This window comes from Anas acuta, chromosome 1 (assembly GCF_963932015.1).
Source record: "Anas acuta chromosome 1, bAnaAcu1.1, whole genome shotgun sequence".
NCBI classification, from domain to species: Eukaryota; Metazoa; Chordata; class Aves; order Anseriformes; family Anatidae; genus Anas; species Anas acuta.
In genome coordinates, this window is record NC_088979.1 from 195,006,127 (window position 1) to 195,019,047 (window position 12,921).

The 12,921-nt window shown below is 37.2% G+C and overlaps 1 long non-coding RNA gene across 2 annotated transcripts; it reads right to left on the reverse strand.

Annotated features, from left to right (window-relative positions):
* Positions 1-2,894: 2,894 nt before the first annotated feature.
* Positions 2,895-5,027, reverse strand: LOC137850327 (uncharacterized). Of its 2 annotated transcripts, none has more exons than XR_011092479.1 (3): positions 4,913-5,027; positions 4,042-4,111; positions 2,895-3,383 (listed from the first exon to the last, which is right to left on the reverse strand). It is a non-coding gene; the product is annotated as an uncharacterized lncRNA (long non-coding RNA). The 2 variants fall into 2 exon arrangements; XR_011092480.1 differs by lacking the exon at positions 2,895-3,383 and adding an exon at positions 3,432-3,861 and having other exon boundaries at positions 3,915-4,111.
* Between the last annotated feature and the right edge of the window lie 7,894 nt (positions 5,028-12,921).

Below are 12,921 nucleotides of genomic sequence, written 5' to 3' on the forward strand. Positions count from 1 at the left end.
CTAATTTAATTCTGCTAGTGCTAGAAAAATAGATATACATAACTTGACACATTTGTAGGTAGCACAGAGATTTTACTTTAATGTAGCTTCATGGAATATATATATAAACACTGCATGATACATTCATATTTTCTACTGAAAATCAGACTGCTGACATCAGTAGTTGTAGGAATTGAAATTTAAGACAGTAAAAACTGCTGTGCAACAGTGCAATAGCACAGCAACAGTGAGAGGGAGGGATGAAATCAAGAAAACACAAATCACTCATTTTGATACCTGCCCCTAAAATGAGTCAAAAGATTCATCACAAGGGAGTTCTGGATCAGGCACTGAAAAAATACTGCTCACTGGAAGCTTTACACCCACCACACATCAAGAAAAGATTTACTTGTCTCTTTAGTTTACTTCATTTTACCACATACTTCCATGCTGGTAGCAGTAGGTGAACCATTAGCATTGTTTTGATATAGGAGAGACCTCCAAGATACGTTAAAGTGTTGATGAACAACTGAGAGACTGGAAGCCTTGCTGCTTATGCTTTCAAAAAAAAAAAAAAATGCTCACTTTGCATCATGTCTTTCTAAGTCTTAAAAGGTTGTTATAGACACTGTAACAAGGATGCCTACTGGGGATGATCATTTGAAGATAAGTTGAGCCTTCATCTTTATTAATACAGTTAGTAATACAGAATGATTGCAATTACTCTTTCTGAAATGGTTTTATTTGATTAATGAAATCCAGGATTAGAGGTCCTTAACTTATAGGGCCAGTTTGAAAGGATAGTTGTGCCTTAAATTCATTATTCTTAAAGAAAATTTATCTTAATTTTTGTTGTTGTTGTAAATTTGGTCTAAACGAACCTGCTGAATAAATTGCAGCTGCTATTTTCCTAATATAATGTTTAATTAAAAACCTGAATTCTAATAAACAGTAGAGTGCTTGAAAAAAAATAAAGGACACATTTTCTTAATAGCAAATTTTCTACTTTTTGATAATGCTTTGCCAGGATCTAAAATTCCTTAAAAAAAAAAAAAAAAAAAAAAAAAAAAAAAAAAAAAAAAAGTTTGTTTCTTCAAAAGGGAAGATGAAAAGTTCACCAGAAACTTCATTGTGGTGTTTGCTAAAACCAATATTTGAACTACTGGACTACTAAATAAAGGATAACATGGAAGGCCTACTGACTAGCAACCTGTAGCAGACTGGAAAGGTGAGTGTGATCTAGCAGTGCCAGGTATGAGAAACACTGAAAAAGAGTGTTCTGTGTACTGAGCCTAGGTGTTAGTGTTCAGCTTCTCAGCATACTCTGAAATACAGACACTGCTGAATAGGTATGTTGGCTGATACAAATACATGAAGCTAGAGCATTCAGGTGCCTCCCACATTGGGGTTATCTATATAGTTTTATATTTAAGATATCTTCATTTGCAGTCAGATAGTGGTTGGATGTCCAAAAGGGATGGGAGTGAAATAGAATATGAAATTTTCTGATTAGTAGTGTGCTTACAGAAAGAAGTCTTAGGTTTAAAATCTGAGTGTTACAGTTCTTTGTTATCCTTTATGGTGAAAACTGAGGCAAGAGGGCATAGAAGTAACAGAACAAGGAGCATCTCCTCCAAGGCAGGAATTATATAGTTCAAACTGTAATCACTGCTCATGCTGGCATGCCAGAAATGGGCAGAAAAATAGCAATTCTAATCTCAGAGGGGAACTGGGAGAGCATATAAAAAGATTAAAAAGAGCTCTGATACCGAGTTAAAAACATTAATTTAAAACTGCCTACAATTACAGTTGTGTCATTTGGCAGATATCAGCTGTTGAGATGAATCTACTGTTGAGAGTGGCACTACCTGATCATACTCAGAGTGACCAGTTCATATAATACTATGACTAGAATAAAGCATTTTATGTATTGAAGTGTAAACATCTGTGGTTAGCTTAAAAATCATCCGAGTGGCTCTCTTCTAAAATTCCTCATCTGGTCCTTCCTTTACTGACCATAATGTGTGTGTATATTTGGTCTTAGTTTGATTTTTTTTTTAGTAAGGTTACATTTTCTATTTTGGAGAACCTGTGGTTGTGAAAGGGAAAACAGAGTTGAAGTAGAAGGAAGAACTGAAGTTCAAAGACAAAGAAGTGGGTGAGACTGACAAATGATCCTACTGTGAAATGATAGCTGTTTCTTGCTAACCAAGTAATAGTGCTAACCAAGTACATACAGAGACACAGTGTGCTTATATATACATAGACATGTATATATCAGACACTATAAACATGAGCTCATTGGAGATCTACTTTTGAACTGATTTAAATCAAGCTGGTCTAGAAACTGCATTACCTTATTAGTGGTGTTAAAAACACCAAGAACACAAAACAAACTTATGTACCTGGCTTCCAGAGAAAGACTGCCCCAACAAAGTTCATTATTGCCTACAAAGTTAATGTTAGTGTCACCTATATAGTATGTATCTGTGTGTGACCTGGTCACTTGAGGCTTTCTTTGCAATCAACTGGGAGAAACAAATGTTGAGGGTAGAATATAGTCAGTTATTATGACTAGAGGGATTATATTTTAGAGTGACAATCTTTCATAAAGGGAGACAAGGGGCCACGAAATCTATTTGTATAGATAAGATTCATCGTCTGTGAGCGTCCAGTTAGCCTTGGTGCTTCCATCCGTGTTGCAAAAAGTCAATCTCTGTCTGAGAATACTTGCTGTCTAATTAGATAAGGAAGGAAAAGAGTAGTTTTGATATTTCCAATGTATTCAAAACTTTTGCTAAATAAACAAGACTTGGAACTATTGTGATATTTATTTAAATCATCTTCTTCATAAACTTTTTTCTTCAACCAGCATCTTCTACTGGTATTGTCATGAAGACCAAAGCTGTTAATATCATGCAATCCTGTAATGTATACACAATGAGTATTGCATCCCATAATTCATTAAGCCAGGCTTATACAAAGTCACAATCCTCACTCCTCAAAGATTTATAGGTGTGCCATTGTTGTCAACTTTGAACTGTGGACATTTACCAGACATGTAACTGACAAAACTGAGCAAAAAGATCCAGTACTTAAGATTACTTATGCATATTCAATATTCATTTATTTAGCAGAGAAAAAACAATTCAGTGCAGTAGTTTATTTTAGTTGTAATAAAGAATACAGTTCAAGTAAACTCAGTACACAGAACAGCAAAGTAATTGACAGCTACATAATCAGTTTAAAGTGTACTTGCTAGGACGAGTAAAATTCCTTCAGGAATCCCAATGAGATTTGTATAGCTTCCGCACTTAGTGTTTTGCTACTTTGCATCACGGAACCTGACATCCATATTTTACATGAAGAGGAAAATGTCAGAGATTCATGTTGCTAGTGTCCATCTGTGAAGCATAACACAGATTTATGTGTTTAACTAAAGCAAGAAAACACAGTTTTGAAAGTAGTGAACACTAACATGTATAGAAGAGCTTTTTTATTTTTTATTTTTTTATTTTTATTTTTTGTAGGTAGCCCCTACAATTCCAATTAGACTGAACATATCCCAGTTCTAATAGGGGTGAGTAATAAATAGGTGGTTGTATTATGGGAATTTCAGCTCTGCGCTTGAGTAGTACAACCTTGTAGATCTAACTGTGCTGATTTAAGACAGTACTGCCCCAGCTCACTTGAATTTTCAGTGCAAAGTCACATTTATTATTTCCATGAATGCTGGTCATTTTCAATGAAAAGTCCGCTCTAATGAATATCTTTGGTGATGAGTCAGACTAAGCCAAAGATATAGAACTCAGTCCATTTGAGTTGCCCAAAGAACTGTCCTTCTCAAGAAAGGGACAATAAGAATGAGTATTGGGAAAAAAACTTTATACAGTTAAACAGTTAAAACTTTATACAGTTAAACTTTTATATAAAACTTTATAACACTATAACTGCAGAAGACCTAATTTATACGTTCTGAGTCACACCATGTATATGTCAGGGCTATTTCCTCTTCACTGATGAAGATGTAACAATAATCTATTGCTTCATTTCCTCTTTTACCTAAGACATCAGAGACAAAATCCAGCAGCTCCTTTGCTTCTGTACCATAAAAAGAGAGGATCCAAATTTTCTAAAAAAAAAAAAAGACAACACAGAGTAAACTATACAACTTGGAATGCTGTCCAACCCTTACATTAGTTTTATGCCTATGAGCATCACCCATATGGAGCCATTATTAGAAAGGATGGAAAATAATATACTCTGTCTCTGGAGAATCCAGGAATCCAGGTACCTTACTTAGGAAGTGCCAGATATATCCAGATGAGCCAGAAACAACCATTCACTGTCTTTGATTCTGCTTTTAATTCACTCAGGTGGAATATATTAAATACGTGATCTAAAGGGCATGAGGTGTGAAGAGAATGAGCAATGAGTACTCACATCTGCAGACATGTCTTTCTTTAAAATAAAAGCAGGGATAGTTTTTCTTATATTCAAACAATGTGATCAGCATTGTAAAAGACTACACCAAATTACATAGTTTCTATGGGCAGAATGAACTGGAAATCTGAGGAGATAATTAATAAGACTATAAACATGAAAAAAAAATCACTGATAATTCAGTTCTGGAAAAAAAAGAAGTATATTCTACCAGTGAATAGATGCAATTATATTAACATTTCCCAGGCTTTTTTAAAATGCTACCACTGCTCACATTATCAGAAAGCCATTTTTATAGTTCTAACTTGGCTGCTTTAAAAACCTGGTGTGATACTTTCACCCAATCTATCCTTTCGGAGTGATTCAGCTTGATTCAACCTCAGCTAAGTATCATTCCTATATCTATATCATCTATATCTATATCTAATCTATATCTATATCATCTATATCATCTATATCTATATCTAATCTATATATCTATATATATTACCTATACACTGGGATGTGCATTTTCCTTCCACAAATAAATTAGGAATACTCGGTCTCACTTCATGACTAAATTGCAAAGATCCTCAAAGTATCAGAAAGTGGAGTCCCAAATCTTGTTTGGGGCTCTTTTAAAGAATGCATTAAGAACCAGTACATCAACATTGCCAGCTCCTCAGCTGGTACTCGTGTGAGCTCTGATGGTGGTAACACAGCTTTGTCCCTGAAAGCCAGCTGAGGCCTTGTCACATGCTTTCATGAGCGGATGACTATCAATTAGAGTTATGAGTTCTCAGCACATTTAAATAGGCTTTAAAAAATGGCGATTTAGTTTAGCTGCCTAAAGGTAAGGATATTTATTTTGGCTGAGTGATCTACAGTTATAAAAAAAGGAGATTAATTAAAATCGTATTGCCCATGCAGTGTTATGGCCACTCTTGAGAAAAACACGCTACACTCAACATCAGAGAGAATGCAAGTTCCTGTGTGAATTGCTGTGCTTTATGGTACGCAAACCAAGAAACTTCCTGTAGTGTCGGAAAGTTGATTTTGGTGATAACCTGGTCCAGTAAAGTTAATTCTGTGAACAAATATTAAGTAAAAACTATTGTTGGAAATGTTTGAAATGCTTTTTCCCTCCCCTCCTCCTGGAAAGTCTGTGCTTTGGCCGGCAGCTGTGCACACTGTGCAATTCATCTGTCTGAAACGACAGCTGATGTCACCTCCTGGCCAGCTGGCAAGGTGTTGCTATCCATGCAGATGCCAGTACATTCTTCTGAGAGGGAATAAATCAGACAACTGCCACCTGTGACACTGATGTCCATTCAAAAATCCCTCCGTTCATGTTATTTAAACTGTAGTGGAAGGGCACGGTCAAAAAATCTCTCCTTTGTTGCAACCCCTTTGCCTGGAGAACTTTCTACTTAAGGCTGTGAAAGCAGCAGACAGAGGCTACCTAGTATGGAAATTAAGTTCTTCCCTTACATAATCAAATGCAACTCCTTAGTGGAAAAAAAAAAAAAAAAAAAAAAAAAAAAAGGAAGAAGAGAGAAATGGTGAATATCCACATTCCTAGGGTATTGCTTAGCAACACTAAGCAATAGGGTTCATGTATATCAAGTAGGCCGTCATATATTTTCTTCTTTTATTAGCATATAGTTGGTAGTGTCTGTTTGAGGAGAGCCCCTCTTATCCTAACATATTAATTAAGAGCACAACAGAAAAGAGAACTGTTGGTATAAGTGGTGTAGTACAAAAAGCATTATCATTTCATATTGTTTGACCTCTTCAACTTTAACACCCTCCGTAAAGATGCATTAGATGTGAGTGAAATCCAAGTGCACCTGTCTCCCAGAGCCCTTCATATATTTCTAATATGTAATAGCTAGAAGTTGGCAAATGAAAGACAGTGCCTGAGGCTTCTGAAGCTTGAACTAAGCCTGGTTTTTATTCCACTTATGTGAGAAATACTAATAATTAACAGATACAGGTTGAAAAGATTTGTGCTGGGCAAGAAAACCCATGAGAATGCCTGACAGCTTCAACCAAAGTCTGTAGCTTGAAGTCAGAATCACCTACCACCTTTAATGCCAATGATAAAATGTTTTAGATTACATAAATTTTAATATAGATAAAGTATATCAATAGCTACTTTAAGTTTTAGGGATCATTTTATTCCTACAGAGACATACACAGTTCTTAATGTTGGAAATCTAAAGTAGTTCTACGTTTGTCATAGAAGTTCTGTGAGCTCTGGGGAATTTTCTCTGCATTTTTCTTTTAACCAGGATAAATGACTGTAGTAACAATACAAGTGACATGGTGTAAACACCTGAACCAATGGTATACTATCTTCTGAACCATGTTGTGCACTGTCCTGATTCTATGCTTCTCCTTGTCCTATGGTTCTGCTCTCTGCTGTAGAGGTGAGATATTTCCATTTATGAGCTAACCGAAAGTGTAAGCCCTCTTTAATTAATTCCAATTACCTCACAGTTTCTCTAGGCTAAGAAAATGTACAGGGATGGTTGCTAAAGATGTAATGATGTGGTGTGAGCTACCTTTATCTTGTGTGTAAGAAAAAGAATAGTCAGGGATTTCTACTTATTGCTGTCAGTCACAGTCTCAGGCTGTAGTACTGGTTAGAAAATAGGCGTGTCCCTTGCCACAGTGGTGTTCCAAGCACTATGTTGTAGTTATACACACTTTCTCTGACCTAATTAATATTTAGGTATTCATCCTGAAGATGTTGACTCCCTGCTAAGGACATTGGGCATTCAAATGTAAGATACCTGTAGAACTGGGAAATTAAGCCAGAGTGCGAACACCCAAGCTGAATATCCTGGCTCAAGAGGAAACACTACCTCCTTGTCTGCCTGTTGCATGTGACATTTTTAATGCATGATAGAGAAAACAGATGTCAATGAAAAAAAAACAGATGATCTGCAGGTGATCTAGCATGATTTTTAATTTACAACTCATTGAAGTTTAAGAATCATAAAGATATCAGATGTTTCTGAGGCACTTGGAGGTCAAAAGTGACTTACATTGGACACTCCAATATGTTTTGATATTCTGGATTCTTCAGGTAGCCTACAATATTAACTTTTGTTTAAAAACATCTTCCCTTATATACTCAAAACTGCTGCTTAGGAACTCTGTTGCTCCTGCATCTTTAAAACTGACCCAACTCCAGGGTACTGAGGAAGGAAATATCGCAACTCTTAAATGGATTTTTTAATCTTACCCCTTGCTTTACTTCATTTGCCTAAGTAGTGTGTTCCAGGTGTTCTCAAAAACAGATCTTTTATTTCCTGAGGAATTGTACTGATGAAAATTTAGATTAAATGGTTGGTAAGGTTTCATTCAGGTTTCATTCTTTGGAGCTGGGACCTACAGTGTCAGGCTCCTTTAGTAATTTGTATGTCAAACTTTTTCTGCCCCTAAAACTCTGTGGGTCATACCAAGAGGGACTAAAGGAATATTTTGGATCATATAGTCCTCCTAAGGTTCCTAAGTTTCAAACCATCCACAAGCTCTATCTTATTAAGACTTGATTTTTTTAGTCTCTTTGATGTTTTCAGGACTTTGCCATTATAACTATAAGAATTTTTATTCTTAAAGTATTCTTGGTATATGTTTAGTCCTGTACTGGAATTGGTTAGAATGTATACAGCTACTCCTTTGATATTTGCTCTCCTTTTCTCACTGCCCTCACTAGGCCTATGTATTTTTTAGAAAACAATGAAAATTCCTCTCAGTCTTTATTATGCTAAATAAGCCATGCTCTTATATTGTCCTCTCATATAACAGTCCTTCCATCATAAAGCTACTAGTTGTAAGTCCTTTCTACTCTCATTTAATGAGGTTTTCTTTATCCCAATATCATTTTTCCTTTACCTCTTACCTAGATTGTTAAGGTTCATATGATGAGCCACCGCATTCTGCATTGGAGTTCTGCCTCTTTCAAAAGCAGGCTAAGTTTAGCAGTAGTTAACAATACTCCCTACAACTGTTACTTTTGCATTTGCTTTAAAAATCTATATCAAACAGAAAGGAACAGCGTACTGATACATTATAGATGAGAAGGTTCTCAGTTCAATAACCTGCACATGAGGATCAGTGAGTAAGATTAGATTTACTAAACACAGATAAAAGACAGGAATAGAAGGCACTCAAAAAGTTTTCCTGCTCCCTCACCCAGTCTAAGTAATTATTTCTCATCTTCTGGGAAGAAAGTTCTTTGACATAGGTGGGTTGTTTGTGGTTTTGTTTTAAATAATAAACATTGCCCATTGGTTGTAGGTATTGTATGAAAGGAAGATTTCTGCCTCTTTCCTATTTTTGATTATTTTTTTTTTACTACAGTAAGAGGAATGTTGCTCAACAGTTTATTTTCCCTTGAGCCTCCGGGCTACAGAAAGGTGAATGGTGTTTTTCTGTACTGTCTTAAAGATGGCGTCTGGGCTGATCTCAACACCAAACCCATGTATCATGCAGACAACGATCTTGCAAATCCAGCCTTACAAGAAACTAGGACACATCCTCTGGAGTATACAAAACACATTGTTCCTAACAATGCTGGCATACTCTTCTGCATAGAGTAGGCAGTCTGTAGGCAAGCAACTGTATGAATGGGCAAGGAGCTAGGAAAGAAAAATCTGTGTCCTTTTTGTAGGTCATGTAGCTGCAGCAGTTGAGTTTTGACTACTTTTATTTTGTGAATTTCTTCTTTGTCTGCCTCTGTTGCTACTCAACATTTCCTGAGAAGTAGCTGCAGTATATAACTCATATGATTCTTGACTGTTTCTCTTCTGCCCACATGATCTGGAACTGTAACTGTGAAGCTGAACAGTCTTGCTAAATTTCTTTTTGAGGGTTCTCAGCAAAGCTGTGAGCAGGAGTAAAAGCTCTGGAATAGTCTGTGTACAATATTAGCAATACATTTTATAGAGTTTATACTCATTTCATGTTCAGAATTCTATAAGTAAAAACACATTTTAAACAAATAAACACTAAGTTTAATATCCAAAAAAGATGGAGGATGCTGTCAGTCCTGTTGCTTTCCAAGGCAAAATTCTGAATTACGAATAGGAGAAAATGTCAGAGATTTTTAAGCTCTGCATTTTCTATATGAATACAGATTAATTGGTGCCTAAAAGGTCTTCTTGTAAACACCCACTAATCTGTTAAAAAAAAAAAAAAGGAAAAAAAAAAGAATGAATGAATGATCCTGCTTACTAATAGGAATTTCCTCAGGGACTTCAATGAAAGTTGGACTAGGCAATGAACTCTTAGAGATTCTTCTGTTAAACAGCAACACACACTTCTTGTTGTGGGGGATTGTATTTTTCTACAAGTAATACAGAGCCAACACATTAGGTTTGACAAAGCTTTTCTTTTCCCAGTGAATATCAAAAGATAATGAGAGATTGTGGGAGGGCTTTTTTTTTTTTTTTTTTTTCTTCCAGATTTTCAAATTACTATTTCTAGCTTCTTACTATGTGAAATGCTGGCAGATTTCACAAGGTCTTTGCATGATCCTTTATAACTAAAATCCTTCCTCAGGTCTTCAAATATCTATTTCTGCATGCCTGTGCATAAAGTACAAATTGCAAAGTATAAATTTTGTACAAGTACAAAATTTAATAATGAATTTTGACATTCTGAACAGGGTCTCAGAACACTTGACTCTAACGACCTCTGAGTTGGAGGGTTTTCTACTTTCACGTTTGTATTTAAGAATTTGAATGTCAAACAGAAGAAGACCAGGATTATGATTCAGGGATCTGCCATTTTTAATTGGCTAAAGAATAATTTTGCAAACCTAAAAGTATGGAATAAAAAGGGTTGCTTGTTTCTTCCTAGATGGATTTGAACAGAGGTGGCAAGTTGCAGACTTTAACTCAATAGGTTGCAGTGACTACAAGGCTAGAGGGCCGATAGCAGCTGAGAGTGCCTGTGTAGTGCTCATGGAGTGAGTTCTCTTGGCCCATGTTTCTGGGCACATGAGAACACAAGTGATTAAGAAAAGTCAGCATGAATTTACCAAAAGTTAATCAAGTATGACCAACCTGATTGACTTCTACAATGAAATGACCAGATCTGTGGATGATGGGATGGCAGTGCATGTCATTAAGCTAGACTTTAGCAAGGCTTTTGACACCAGTATACTAACTTTCAGAGTAAGATATTAACATCTGGATGAGTAAGTAAAAATTGTTTAGATTATTGGTCTATAATAATTTGATTATTATAGTTACTAATGAGTCCTTCTTTACCTGGATGCTGGTAAAGAAGTGGGGTACCAGAAGGGGCTAGCCTGGGAAGAGCCGTGTTTGACATTATCAACAACCTGGCGGAGGCAATGGAGTACTCTCAACAAGTTTTCAGGTGATGCTAAATTGGGAGGGAGGGGAGAGAATACACCAGTAGGTACACTTGGGAACAGTGGTGCCATCCAGAGGGATCTGAAGACGCACATGGGAAAGAAGAACTTTTTGGAGTGACTCAGCCTGGAAACTGCTAGGAACTGCTGGGAGCAGCTCTGTGGAGAAGACCATGGGAGTCTTGGCAGATAGCAAACTGCACAGGAACCATTAGTGAGCCCTGGCAGCAGAGAAGGCCAACAGCATGTTGTGCTGTTTGAAAAGCAGCATGGCTATAGATCACAGAAAGTGATTATTCGCCTCTAGTTGGACCACACCTAGATACTGCATCCAGTTTGGGACCTCCCCAGTTAAGAAAGACATTGACAAACTGGAGCAAGGATAGCACAGGAACACTGGGATGGCTGGAGCATCTGTCCTGTGAGGGACAGTTTTTTTTCAGCTTGGACAAGAAATGGCTTCAACCATCCTGTACCTATAGGTCGGTTAGCATTAAGACATAACTGCTATCTTCACAACAGGCATAAGTTGTAGTAACAGTGATTCAGAAACTTTTTCCAGGTGAAGACATTGGAGCAGTTGCACAGGCTGCCCAGAGATGTTGTGCAGTCTCCATCCTTGGAGGTTTTCAAGACCTCTGTAGGTTAAGTCTAGAGCAATCAGTTGCTTTTTCACAGCTCGCCCTGCTTTGAAGGGCTGGGGAGAGCAGGGTCTCCACAGCCAGGGCTTGTCAGCCATGGCCTGTCCTTTCCACCCAAGAAGCAGGGCAGGCTGGGACAGCCACAGCACACAAAGCATGGAGCACCTCCACAAAGCCAGGCTGGGACATTAGCTCACAGGCAGGGCATTAATATATGGCCTATATTTGATCACAGAGACAGGTGCCATGCAACAGGACTGTAGCTTAGTTGCGGGCTGAGGGCCTCAGTTCAGGGCAGCTCCCCAGTCTGGGGTGGACCCTGATGGCCCTGCAGTCTGTCAGGGCCCTTCCCCATAGCTAAATGGACAGGGTGCACTCAGTGGTGTGGCTCTTCACTGCCCTGAGCTCCACAACCAGGATGGACCTCTTGAGGGCCAAGGTTGCATTCAGCATCCAAACACAGGGGCTAGACACTGTGACCCTCTTCCAACCTGAGTTATCTACTGATCCCACCATATGCACACTGACAGATTTTAGCACTTAAAAATGATAATTGTTTCTGCCTACCAGTGAGGTTTTTAGAAGAATAAGATCATTTAATTTGGAAAAAACTCTAAAGATATCATCAAGTCAACCCACTAGCGTAATGCTAATGTCTGTGTGATGTGTATTCATGGTGGTAAGAGTAAAGAATAGAAGGACACAACTGGCAAAGTTAAGAAGACAACTTGCTATCTAAGGAATAGAAGGCTTTTAGAGAATAATAACATTATGAAAGAGAAGACTTGTTCTGTAAATTTAAGATACTTTCACAATATTAATTGGTCTTATCTCAAAATGTTCCTGCAAAGGAGATAAGTATTGCCGTATCTGCTTTGGTAATGGGACAATACAGCAAAAGCATGTGACACATAATACAGAGAAATTATTCTTGTCTACTATACCTTCCCAAAACAGGTCTAATTGACTCATACAATTATTGCATTGACCACAAATGAAATCAGGAAAAAAACTAGCTAGTGTATGCAGAAGGAGAACACACGGTACTTGACCTATTCTGTTATATTTTCCTATTTGCTGTGAAAGCAAGTTTAGGAAAACAAGAAAACAAACAAATAAAAATAAAAATTAAAAAAAATAAAAATAGTAATAAACAACCTGTCTTTTATTTAGCAGTTTACTGGGGCATACCTGCACAAAGCTTTCAGTACCTGGACAGACACTTTTAACATTTTTTTCCAGACCTAGTCTTTATAGTAGGCTGTCTGGTTGCATGTATATTAAGCCCTGAGCTCTGAAAAGTAAAAAAAAAATAATAAAAAAAAATATATATGTTATCTGACTTTGAGAGAGGATTGTCAGTGGTGAACAAAGCATTACAAAGCATTAATATGAGGCCCCTATATCAGCTCAGACGTACACAGACGTACTCAGAAGTGCACAGTTGTGGACACCCTTCAAGTAAAAATACCTAGAGTTGAAAGG